Source organism: Mandrillus leucophaeus, unplaced genomic scaffold (assembly GCF_000951045.1).
Source record: "Mandrillus leucophaeus isolate KB7577 unplaced genomic scaffold, Mleu.le_1.0 Scaffold582, whole genome shotgun sequence".
NCBI classification, from domain to species: Eukaryota; Metazoa; Chordata; class Mammalia; order Primates; family Cercopithecidae; genus Mandrillus; species Mandrillus leucophaeus.
The window spans coordinates 2070534-2083120 of record NW_012106275.1 but is presented as its reverse complement, the minus strand read 5'-3'; the positions used below and the strand labels follow the sequence as shown (position 1 = coordinate 2083120).

The following is a 12587-nucleotide window of genomic DNA, read 5'->3' as shown; positions in this document are numbered from 1 at the left end:
CCAAAGCCAGAAAGAAGCCACGGGTTAGGGATTCTCCGGTCAAAGCCTGACTCCACTGAAAAAGAAGAAGATTCAGATCAGTCTATGCTGTGTAAAGTGACTCCAGAAATATGCTGCAACTTATGAATTAGAGGGAGCACACACCAAGGGGCCAGGCATCCAGGAGTGACAAGCCACTGTCCAGGCAGAAGGTCAGCTTTCCCTTACATGGATAGGTGTGAATCAGACTCCAGCAATCCAGGCAGCTGTAACAGGAAGGCAAGTCTTCCTCCAATTCTGAAATAGTTAGTAGTCACCATTAGGAGTGTCGAGGTCAGTTAGTGTGTTCCTGTCTTCTAGATTTATCTACAGGGATCAGAAACATAGCCCTGACTGAATGGACCTCTGTCAACATTGTAAAGTCCTCTCTCATTCCTTGTCTAAATAAGCCTAATTCTTAGAGATCTCATAGTTATCATAAAGCTTATCTTTTCTAACAGGCAAGAAGAATATCACAATGCTAATTGCCTCTTTTTTAAAAAAAAGTTCTGATTTTGAAACCTGATAAACCTCTCAAGTAATGATTAGGTCGTGTTTACCTAATTCTTATGCATCGGTGAGTGTCTAAAAGAAATCATTATTAAACCTAGCTTGCTGACTGCTTTCACTAAGTGTTAAATAATAAATAATGCATTTCTACTTCAATTAATCTACTTAGACATCTCACAGGCCAAATGCCTTGGTGGAGATGTTCTAATCTGCAGAATCAATCCCCGGTATGACTCTGCCTCTTGACATTTGGAGCTCCCTAACACAGAGCTCTTAATTCCATATACAAGGTAAATGGATAATTTAGATGACCGTGTTCTGCCATTGTGCTCAGACTGATAAATAAGACAAGGCACTGTAATGACAACTTGCAGATCTACTCAAGGCAAAATTTGGAATGAATCTTCACTCCCACCCATATGAGAAATTTTTTCTCAATTTCATATGCTTGTATGTTTTTCACCTTAATATGAAGGTCTGCATGTGTGTCTAAGACTTTTGCAGAACTGCTATGTATACTGTTTCCTTACTATGGGGTTTATTAAATGATCCAAATTCTAGTCTTATTAGAACTGCTTAAAAATTATTAGCAGAAAGTCTGAGTATTCAAGATAACAAAAAAGTGTTTATGTAATATTATTATTTTGATATTTCCTTCTGATTCTCGTCTATGTAAATAAATATTTTATACAGTTGAAACCATAGTATACATGCCATTTTCTAACCCTTTTAAATAATCATTATGTTGCAAGTATTTCCATGTGGCAAGAGCTTTAATAGTTATAAATGTTAAGAATACTAAGAATAATACCATGACTCATCTGAAATGTACAGTGATTTTACACTCTTATTAATTTTGGAAGTTTCATTTGCTTCTCTATTTTTGTCATTAATTTCATAAATAGCACTGATGTGAACATCTCCATGCCTAGAGGTTTCCTTTTCTCCTTTCCTTTGAGGTCAAGGGTCTAAAGACGTATAGTATAATTGCCACATGTAAATATATAGATTCACTAGATGCTTCCCAGGATTAGACATGATCACTGTGCAAAATATGTGGTAACACAATAAACAGAAAGTTACTGTTTTTTTAAATGCATACTTTCAATTAATAGTGAGATTGAGATTTTTCCATTTCTGTGTTCACTAATTCTATGTTACCTTCTGCTTCTGCATATCATTAGGCTATCTATCTGTTGGCATCACTGCTTTATCATTTTAGGATATTTCATCAATATTTTGCAGGATTTGTAATCACATATAAGAGGAATGGAGGATTAAAGGCAATCAATCGGAAGTATGGGTAATTGGTGTACATTTCATATTCTGCTAATCTCAAGGAGTTAAAAACATACATCCTTTTAAAAACAGGAACTAGAAAGTCCCCTGGAGGCACTGTCTTTCTTCATTTGTTCCATACTTTGCATAGCATACTTCCTGGAGGGCCTTTCGTAAATTGTTGTGCAGTTGACTCAGATACCTTTTTCCACGTTATCTCTGCTCACTCAGAGTACCTACCCTCGTCAAATATCACACCCGTTGTCATACTTGAGAACTTCACCCATCACTTCTTGGTGGAGATTTTAGGCCCTTGTTTGTGCTGTGTCTTGTTCTGCCTACACCTCTGTTGTGGCTCCCTTCACCTTGTAATGATTTATTTATGCTTCAGTCTGTGCAACGGGCTGTGAGCCACGGGGGGTGGGGGTGCTGTGCATTTTCATCTCCATGTCCTCAGTATAAGAATGGTGCCAGGAAAAGACTGAGTCCTCCATAAATGCATGGAGGTACTCAACCCAGGCTTGCAGGTACTCAGTAAATGCTTGTGGGTGATAAATGAATGGAATTAAATTGAGGGATTAATTTTTATATCAGTATGCTATATTGATATGTAATTCATATATTAAAAGCACAATTTTTATGGTAATAGTTAATATGATTATATAAATTATATAATTAAGTATAATATATAATTATATAATGCAATTTATAATTCATATCAATATATAAAATATCAAAATGATATATTGACATGTATTCAATATATTAAAAGCTCATTTTTATATTAATATTTGCTCTAATTAATTATATAAATTATATAATTATATATACTTATATAAATATAATATGTACTATATAACATAAATTATAATAATTATTACATAATTATTAATTATATAAATTATATAAGTCCTATCACAGTGTCTTCTTCCTAGGGTCTAAATCAACCTCTGGTAATGAAGGGCCTGGAGCCAGATATGAGCTTCTTGGAGCTTTTGGCAGTTTCTGGTGGAGGTCAGCTATCCTTGTCATCTACCTTGGCCCCTCTGTAGGGGATGAGCTCAGGGCTACACTTTTCCTTCCAGGTTCTCATGGTGTGGTCCGGGCTCCATTTCTTTCTCTTTGAACCTCACTTCAACATGATTAGAGTGACCGAAGGTAAAGAAATAGGAACTGTTTTACTGTAAATAAGTTAGTCCCTGCTATACTTTTTCTCTGTGTTGTTTCATCACATGTACTCTCCTCAAAGGTCTTGTTCAGCCCTTCACACCCCTGTGAGTTGCATTAAGCAATGTCACTGTGCTGCAAAATGCTTAGAAATATGTGTGTGCATTACACAGAACTGTCCAGCCTTCAGAAGGAAAGGACTGAACATCTTTGTGCATCTCCCCGTGGGAAGACAAAGATAGAAACTCAAATGGGCTCATTCTTTGCCTCCATAAATATGTTTATCAGACCCAATTAGACAGGAGAGAGAATAGAGTCCAGCGTGTTGGTGGAAAAGCTGAGAATAATCCATGAGGTTTTTGAAGCCTGAGGTTTTCCATTTTGTTGTTTAGAGAAAACTAGATTGGATGCTTTGAAAGAAATTAAGATATTCTTGTTTACACTTTTCTTTGATATCATGATTATTGGTAGAAAAATTGTTCTTGGACAAAGTATTTTTTAACAGGCAATCCAAAAATTTCCCAGTGGGGCCTTTACTTAAGTGAAGGAGATTTGAAGAGCAAAAACATAGTTATAACTGATTTTCAAAATTATATAACTACAGCATTTAGAACCATTCAGCCTTCTGAAATGCTTACCGTCGTGATCTAAGGGCATGACTCTGACTCTGAGAGGGAGGTAAATAACAAAGCCAGTGTTGTCCTGGCCAGGAAGCCGTAGAGGTAAGCCACTTTGTCTTTACATCTAAGCACCCTGCCCTGCACCCAGTTTAGTCAGTAGTGATGTCAAGTCTTGCCCCAGTTTATCTCCCAGGGATATTAGAATAAACACATTTAGAAACTAAAGATGCCATGTAAACACAGTAAATTTATCCCTTTTTTGTTTAACATCTTAAGGGCTAGAATTTCCAGCTGTCTCTTCACACAAACTTCTTGCTGAGAGAGGGGGCGAGGTTACTTGAATTTGAAGATGTTGATTTTTGCCCCAAATATAGCTTTTTTGAACTACAGATTCTTACTAATACAGGGTAAGTACACCTCATTGAGTGGGTGACTTTTACAGCAGGAGGGCTCCAGTTTCACCTGAGAAGCGACACATGGATTGTGTGTCCTGACACAGCAGTGAGAAGTCCTCTGTTCTGTGCATTCTGTGACTCCACACTCAGGCACCATCACTGACAGGTAAAAGTGCTGCTGCTTATGGTGGCAATGGATAGTCACACTGTAGAATTTTTTTTAATGCAAGTTAAGTTTGCAAAGTAAACACCTCTTTTCAAAAATTAGAACTTAGATCGAAACTCATTTATGAAAGAATCACATGGCTGTGTCAACAGCTTAGAAGAAGTTCACTTTTTTTTTTTTTTTTTAAACTTCCTGTTACCCAGATAGGCAAAAGTAAATTCTGGATCATCCACTGAAGTTTCCAAATGGTCCCCCTGAACCAGGGTTTCTAAATAGCAGCACTATCAGCGTTTTGCTTCTGATCATTCTTTATTGTTAGGGCTGTTCTGTGCACTGTAGCAGAAACCCTGGCCCCTCAGAAGCCAAAATCAGCCATGGTTAAAATATCACTGTTCTAAACTAAACCAAAGTGAACAAATATTGAACAAGATACCTGGGACCCTGGCCTTGGTTTCCACTTTGTCACCCCTTGGTCCTTTGTTGTCCCTTTCCACACCTGTAAAATGGGTGTAGTGCCACCTGCTTCATTCATTCACCCCGTAGCATATGTCAGGATCATTGAAACAGGGCCTGGCGTGCTGGAGATGATTGATAGATATTTGTTAAATAAATGATGAATGAACGTGTGAGGGAATGGATTGAAGAATTCGAGCGCACAATTTGGAGATCTCTAAGGAAGACAGTATCCTCCCTTCATGGGTTCCCCTTGCAGCCCAGGGGCCTCCAGGTGTGTTTCTGTGTCTGTTCTCACAGTATGGATGGAAGGTGGGAAACGTGCCCACGCTCTTGTGTGTCTGTTATTCTTAAGCACTTGATCCGTATTGCGCAACTGAAAGCTTTATCCCCTAACAGGATAATCCCAGTAGTGTACGTATGTGTTTTTGTTGTTGGCTAATATTTTTGTTTTTGCTTTTTATTTTGTCAGAATGTCAGATGTCAAACTAGACTCATACCATGGCAAAGCGCATGCAAAATGAGAATACTGCATTGTATCATTCTGTTTGACCATAGCGCTCTTTAAAAGTTTACATCCCTTTCTTCTGATTCTAAGTGGGATTCTTCATGTTCCTTTACTTTAGTTTCCTCCCACATATCCCCACCCTCCACCCACAACAAAAGCTTAACATACACATAAACATACATGCACATACAAAACAAAAACTCATCCTTAGCTCATTTAGTTTGTTGTAAGTGACTGGGTTAAGCCACAAAATAAACTACTGTTAAAAAAGAAATAAATAAATAGGAATAGCTTTGCATACATGTTCTTTGTGGAAAGAATAACATATTTCTACAAAGGAATAATAACATTCACTCACATCGATTTAACAACCAGCCCTCGGAAATTGTTGACATTGCTTTCTGGACAGTGACAGAAAATACCTTCGAGTTATAGCAACTCCTTCTTTACTTCTCCACACTGTTCCATAAAATCTTTATAAACACATTTATTTATAATATCTCTCTATGTAAAAGCTGTCATGGGCTCACTTCATTTGTGTATTAAGTATATGTCATCACAAGAAATAATGTAACTTACGGAGGTGAGAAAATTTAAGTTCATCCTAAGTTTTGCAGATTTTTCAGACAACCAGTTGTTCAGGTTCACTTCATTCTGCTGTTTTCTGAAATCTGGCATATAACTGGATAAGACAATAAATGTTATCAATAATTGCTGTCTTGTGATTATTTTGATAATATAATAACTTATGGCATATTTCAATTACATTATTTTGACATCGCTAAGAACACAATAATATTCCTGAAGTCTAAAGGAAATATTGTTGGCCACCACAGCAGTAATATCAGAGACACTAACAAGTTATTTTGATGACATAAAATCTAACTTCTACTTTCAAAATATCATTTAACATGTTGAACACTGACTAAATTAGTAAGTGCATGAAACAAAAGTTATTCTAGATCCAGGAGCATCTGACATTAGGGCAGACCCCTTCTACTTCCTTGGATAGACCTTGGCCAATTTCATCCACTTTTCATCCTGTACCTAACTTGACTTTTTCAAAGTAGCAATGTGACCAGGTCACCACTCCTTCACTTCTCAAAAAGATGCCTCCCCGGCTTTTTATCCCATGGAGGGAGGTGGATGGGCAAGACAGTGACTAGAGATAGCAAGAGATTGAACTCCCAGCCCTGAGCCCTGGAATATTCAGCTTTGATACATTCATGAGGGTGGAGTTCTCATGACCTAAACACCTCCCACCAGGCCCCATCTCCCAACACAGTTGCGTCGGGGATTACGTTTCCAATACATTCTTTGTGAGGTTCACAGTCAAACCACAGCACCATCTTTAATGACTTTATGTTTTTTCCTAAAATAAGACAAAATTCTCAAATGTGACCTAAAAGGTCTCTTTTACCCCTTCCCATTTCTTCCGTTTTCTCGAGCCAGAATTTCTAACTCTCTGGAATCCTTTTTGTCCCCTGTGCTTTTTAACTTGTCTTACTTCTCCTCTTAGTTTGATCTCATCTCAAGCGTTTCTGTCTTAGGGAAGCTTCTCTGAACTCAACACTAGGTCAGCCTCACGGTCCCACAGTCCACCCACTGCCCCTCAACAGGATGCGCTGAAGCTGGAGCTGTGCACTGATGTGTGTGATGCCCAGAATCCTCACCAGACCGAGATCCAAGAGAATACGTGCCATATTTGTCTTTCCTCGCCATTGTATCTACAGCATCTTGCATAGTGCCCAACACTGAATACGTGCTTGGCAAGTATTTGCGGAATTAGTGAGTACATAGTGAGCACACCTATACCTTCTCTCCTTTCTTGTTCCTGATGATGCGACTCTGTAGAATAGTCATGACTTTTGCTTCGTCACTGGGAACTGAAACGTCCACCAGTGGGTGTGTTCATACTGGCCTTGGCTCTGCCTCTTTAGGATGGTAATGATCAAGCATCTCCTTCTTTCATATCATGGGCCTCTGTACACCTGAAGCAGTTATTATGTCTTTGAGTTCCCTTTTCCTTATTTATTCATTTTCTTCAACCATGCCTCATACTTGTCTTCATTTCCATTCCTGCCAGAGGGTTACTTGCTGTCCTATCAGCCTGCCCAATATCGTCTCTGCCTTTGTTAAAGGAGAATGGTGAAAATCTGACCTAGGAAGCTCTTTGGGTGAGTTTCCTTATCTATCACTAAATATTTATATCCAAATGGTATCAGAGGCTGGCAGAGTTGGCATCTTTGTGACAAGTGGCAATAAATTAATTTTTTTCTAATATCATACCAAAATTTGTGACAGTTGTAACCTGTCAAAATAGAAGAGAATACCCAGTAGTTTATGAATTGTCCTTCCATTTGTATTTCTACTACTCAAGCTCGATTAAAAAAATAGTTAGCTTTTTGTTTTTCCTTAAAAATGAGTAGAGACCCCTACTAACCTTAAAGCATAATGTATACATTTTAGTAATTCTATTTGGACTGTATAAACCCTGAACATCTCAGCTCCATAGGTACCTTGGGGGAAGTAAGGTATAGGAAAGAATCGGACTAGAAGCACAAGCTGGATTTTGCCACCCTCTCTCCTTTCCAGAGGCCTCTTCTGTTTGTCATCTGGGTGTGGGTGCACAGTGTGAGATGTCACTGGCTGAGCACGGATTGCTAAGGCCATTTAAACATAATAATGAACACGATGTTGATTTAGGTTCTTCCTCCAAGGGGATACTTCAAGCCCAGGGGGTCAAGGGCTCTGAAGATCATTTAATACAGATCTTTTTCAGTTCACTGATGAAAAGTGCTACATAAGTACAGAGAATCATAATTGTTTTTATTATTGTTATTGAAACTGCGGTTGATCATCTTGATAGGCCTACTGTGGGGTGGATATTGACAAACCATCCTCTGATTTAATCATCTTTCTGGATATTTTTATTTATAAATGAATCTTCTGTCAACATCTAGTTCTCATTAGCATCATTAGCATTCTACACTCCCCTTGGTAGGATCATGTAAAATTGATGGGCTCGAATTTCTGTTAAATGCAGTGCATGTTTCTGGGTTCTTATTTATACGGAGCATCTGGAAGCCTGGGATCATACTATCTTGTAAATAAACATTACATTCGGTGATATCACCTTTCCTTTTAAAAGGGTCTTTAGAAAGCTTTTAAATGGCATAGGGATGGAGTGCTCATTATAAAGATTGGAAGGAATGAAGCAATCATTTTATGTGTATGGAATTTCTGGGTAATAAGTGCAAATTAACATTACAGAGAAATTGATGTGAACGGAGTACATTTAAATTGAAATAGGATCCTCAGATTAAGAGCGATTTTTATTTTCATGTATTTATTTGCCCAGAGGTTTTCCATGTTGGCCGTCAGTTATAATGGGACATAATGCTGGATACTGAATACTGGTCAAATGATGAAACATTTTTTCAAAGACCCAGGAACAGCTGCTGCTTATTGAGTTACCAGCACCACTTCCTGAAGAATGTGATTTTGTTTCAAAGATAGCCAAGTACTGACCAGGCTGTCTCAGCTTAGTTTGAGCTATGATAACGTGGCATGTTGTTGTCATATTATTATTAAGTATACTTCACAAAGTGATTCCAGATCCTTCTCCCCATTACTTGGGGAGGGGAGGCTTTATTGACTTTTGGAGACTATACATCGATATGGCGCTTCTATGATTGAGAGACAGATGGCAGTGAGAGCATTTGTAGGATGTATTAGGAAAATGAGGAAATTTCATAAACTCAAAAGAAAGATTCATGGAGTAGAATCTGGATTGCAAAATACATGGAAGCTTACTGGAATCTGTGAACTTCTTAGGGTTACAAGAAAGTTGCTGACTCGTTTGCCAAGCCCCACTCCTATGGGATTAAGTTTAAGGCCGACTTTCAAAGTATTTCTTGTGCTGCAAGATTTTGGAATGTCTCTTCAGTGAGACAGCTAAAATACTGTTGGTACATTTAACTCACTCATCTCCAACCTACATTTCCAAATTACTTTTCTCCTAAGCAATGTAAATATAGGCATGATTTTTATACCTAACTTAAGATGCAATCACTTCATCATAATTCTCTTTTAGGTAAAAGTAAACATTTTGTCATCAAAAAGATTCTTGATCTACAATAACGTTATCTTTCTAATTGAATTGTGAAAATTAGAAAAGAATGAAAGATAGCCATACAAGTCCATAAAAAATGATCATAGCTAATAAATATTTTTATGGACTTCAAAAATATATGACTAGAAAAAATATATGAAACATTTAAAGCAAAAGAATTTCAAAATATAACCTGACCTGAAAATCCCACCTTTAAGGATTTATTCTAAGGGAACGGATAAGGATATACACAAATATTTGTTTAAAATGATATTCCTTACAGAATTGTTAATAATAATGAAAAATGTTTTTATACAGTAAATACTATAGATATTAATATCCTTTTGGATAATTATATATTGTAAAGATGTTCATTTAACTGTGTTAAGAATGGTATAATTATGGGTTAGTTTTTATTTCCTTTCTTTCTAATCATTAATATTTTCTTATTTTGAAAAATTAAACAGGCCAAGCATGGTGGCTCATGCCTATAGTCCCAGCACTTTGGTAGGCCAAGGTCAGTGGATCACTTGAGATCAGGAGTTCGAGACCAGCCTGTCCAACATAGTGAAGCCCCGTTTCTACTAGAAATACAAAAATTAGTTGGATATGGTGGTGGGCACCTGTGATCCGAGCTACTTGGGAGGCTGAGGCAGGAGGATCACTTGAACCTGGGAGGTGGAGGCTGCAATGAGCTAAGATCGTGCCAAGCATTCCAGCCTGGGCAACAGAGTGAAACTCTGTCTCAAACAAACAAACAAAAACATTAAACATATATTATTTATATAATCCAGAATATATTTTTAAAAATTTATCAGAATAATATTTTTCTGAGCAGATACCTCATTGTTTTCAAAAAGCCTTGAGAACTAGATTGACACTATTCACTTTATACAGAGTTACTCCAAGATGCTCTTGAATCATTTTTTAGGAATGAGTTGAAAGAATTGTTTTAGTATTCCTTAAATTGATCACTTTTCTATTCACATGCTATCAATTAAGAAGGGGGACTTGTGGCAGCTTCTGATATGAAGGCTGTATTTTTAAAAAAGCAACAACCAAACAACTTTCAGGTGAAATTTATTTTTCCAAGAGACTTGATGAATGTCAAATTTTGATTCTTGGAAAACTACTTTGTTAGCATGCTGAGCAGTTATGGTTTACTTTTGGTGTGTTTGTGAAATACACTAGGTATTACATACAGCAGTTCTAGAGTAATGTCACTTTGAGGCCTCTGGTTCCTAAGTTAAGAAGACATGAAAGCTATTCATTGGAGCAAAGTACCCAGAATGTAGCTGTCCAGGAATGAGTGTGGAGTAGATGGAGGCATTTATGCAAAGGTACCCCTGAAGAGATTTGGCAGTGCTGTTACCATTCATTCATTTGGATCACCTGAGGTCAGGAGTTCGAGACCAGCCTGGCCAACATGGTGAAATTCCATCTTTACTAAAAATACAAAACATTGGCTGGGGGTGGTGGTGAGCACCTGTAATCCCAGCTACTCAGGAGGCTGAGGCAGGAGAATCACTTGAATCTGGGGGGCAGAGGTTGCAGTGAGCTGAGATTGAATCATTGCACTCCAGCTTGGGCAACAAGAGCGAAACTCCGTCTCAAAAAAGAAAAAGTAAAGATGTTAACTAAGCACCTACTATGTAGGAAGGGTTGAGATACAGGTAGGAAAAAATATTGTTCTGAAGGAGCTCCTGGTCTAGTGTGAATCTGATCAAACCAGATTATCCTAATATAAATCAAATCATCATATTATACATTTAGGAAGAACAATTTTAGAAAGAAATGTACAGGGAGTTACAGGAAGATTGAGAAAGATGGGGCAACTAATTTGTCCTCATTTGCCTAAGACTTTCTTGGTTTTATTTAGAATGGAAAATCCTGCCTCCCAGAAACGCCCCCAGTTCCAGACGAACTGAGATAGTCACTCTAGAAAGGCCATCTAACCCAGAAAAGGCTTTCTAGAGTAGATCAATCTGGACTTCTGAACTCAGTTTCCAAGTCAAGAAGGGCTTGGGGCTGGGCGCAGTGGCTCATGACTGTAATCCCAGCAATTTGGGAGGCCAAGGTGGGTGGATCATGAGGTCAGGAGATCGAGACCATCCTGGCCAATGTCTCTACTAAAAATGCAAAAATTAGCTGGGCATGGCGGTGCACGCCTGTGATCCCAGCTACTCGGGAGGCTGAGGCAGGAGAATCGCTTGAACCTGGGAGGTAGAGGTTGCAGTGAGCTGAGATCGCACCATCGCACTCCAGCCTGGGCGACAGAGCTAGACTTTGTCTCAAAAAAATAAAAATAAAAAAAAAACTAAAAAAAAAAAAGGGCTTGGAGGGTAAGAGAGAGGTTGGCAAGGGTGGGTGGGTAAGGGTAGGTGGAAAGGGTGGGCGGGTAAGATAGGTTGGTAAAAGTGAGGGGTAAGGGCAGGTGGTAAGGGTGAGTTGTAGGTTGTATATATGGGGCATTAGGGTGGGAATAAGGGGGAGATTCCAGACAGAGGAGACTTCCTTGATAGAGAAACAACACAGTGTGTGTGAAGAACCATGAGGCAGCTCTAATGTCACTCGAGCACTGGTTGACTTGAATGGAGCCAGAAGAGATGAGGTCTTATCCTCTAGCAGGGGAGGGTATATCATTTGTGACAGATGCTGTAACAAAGCACCAGAAACTGGGCAGCTTAAAGAACAGACATTTATTATCTCACAGTTCTTGAGGCCAGAGGTCCAAGGTCGAGGTGCTGGCAGGGTTGGTTTCTTCTTCAGGTCGTGAGAAACTGTGCTGTGCTTCTCCCCTGGGTTTTAGTGGTTGCAGGCCATCCTTGGACTTCCTTGGCATAGAAAGGCATCACCCCATCCCTGCCTGTGTCTTCACATGGCTTTCTCCTCGTGCAGGTATCTGTGCCCAAATTTCCCCTATTTTTCATAAGGATACCGGTCATACCTGATCGGGGGCCCACCCTACTCCACAATGACCTCATCTTAACAATATTACAACTGCAACACTCTATTCCCAAACAGGGTCACATTCTGAGATCCTGGAACTTCGGACTTCAGTAAGAATTTCTGGGGATATAACTCGACCATAACAGTGGGGATGGGTGGTGGAGGTTCAAAAGGGACACTAAGAGGCCTCACGACCCTACAGCCTGGGGAGCTTGTTGTCCCTATTGGTTCACAGTGGCAGAAACCCCGAAGGTGTTGGGGAAAACCCTGCTTCAGTCCAGTGGATGCACACTGCAGAACACTGGGAGGGATCCTGAAGTCTGCCAACTCTCCGGCTTTGGGTCTGAGAGGGGCTGGACCATCCCCATGTGGGCAAGATTGAATCATTGCACTCCAGCTTGGGCAACAA

General features: G+C 39.0%; 1 long non-coding RNA gene across 1 annotated transcript in view; it reads left to right on the top strand.

Annotated features, from left to right (window-relative positions):
* The window catches only part of LOC105553169, a 217289-nt gene extending 214278 nt beyond the window's left edge, over nt 1-3011 (top strand). Inside the window, exon 3 of the long non-coding RNA XR_001008112.1 lies at nt 2742-3011. This is a non-coding gene — a long non-coding RNA (uncharacterized LOC105553169). The remainder of the gene's footprint in view (nt 1-2741) is intronic.
* Nucleotides 3012-12587: the final 9576 nt, after the last annotated feature.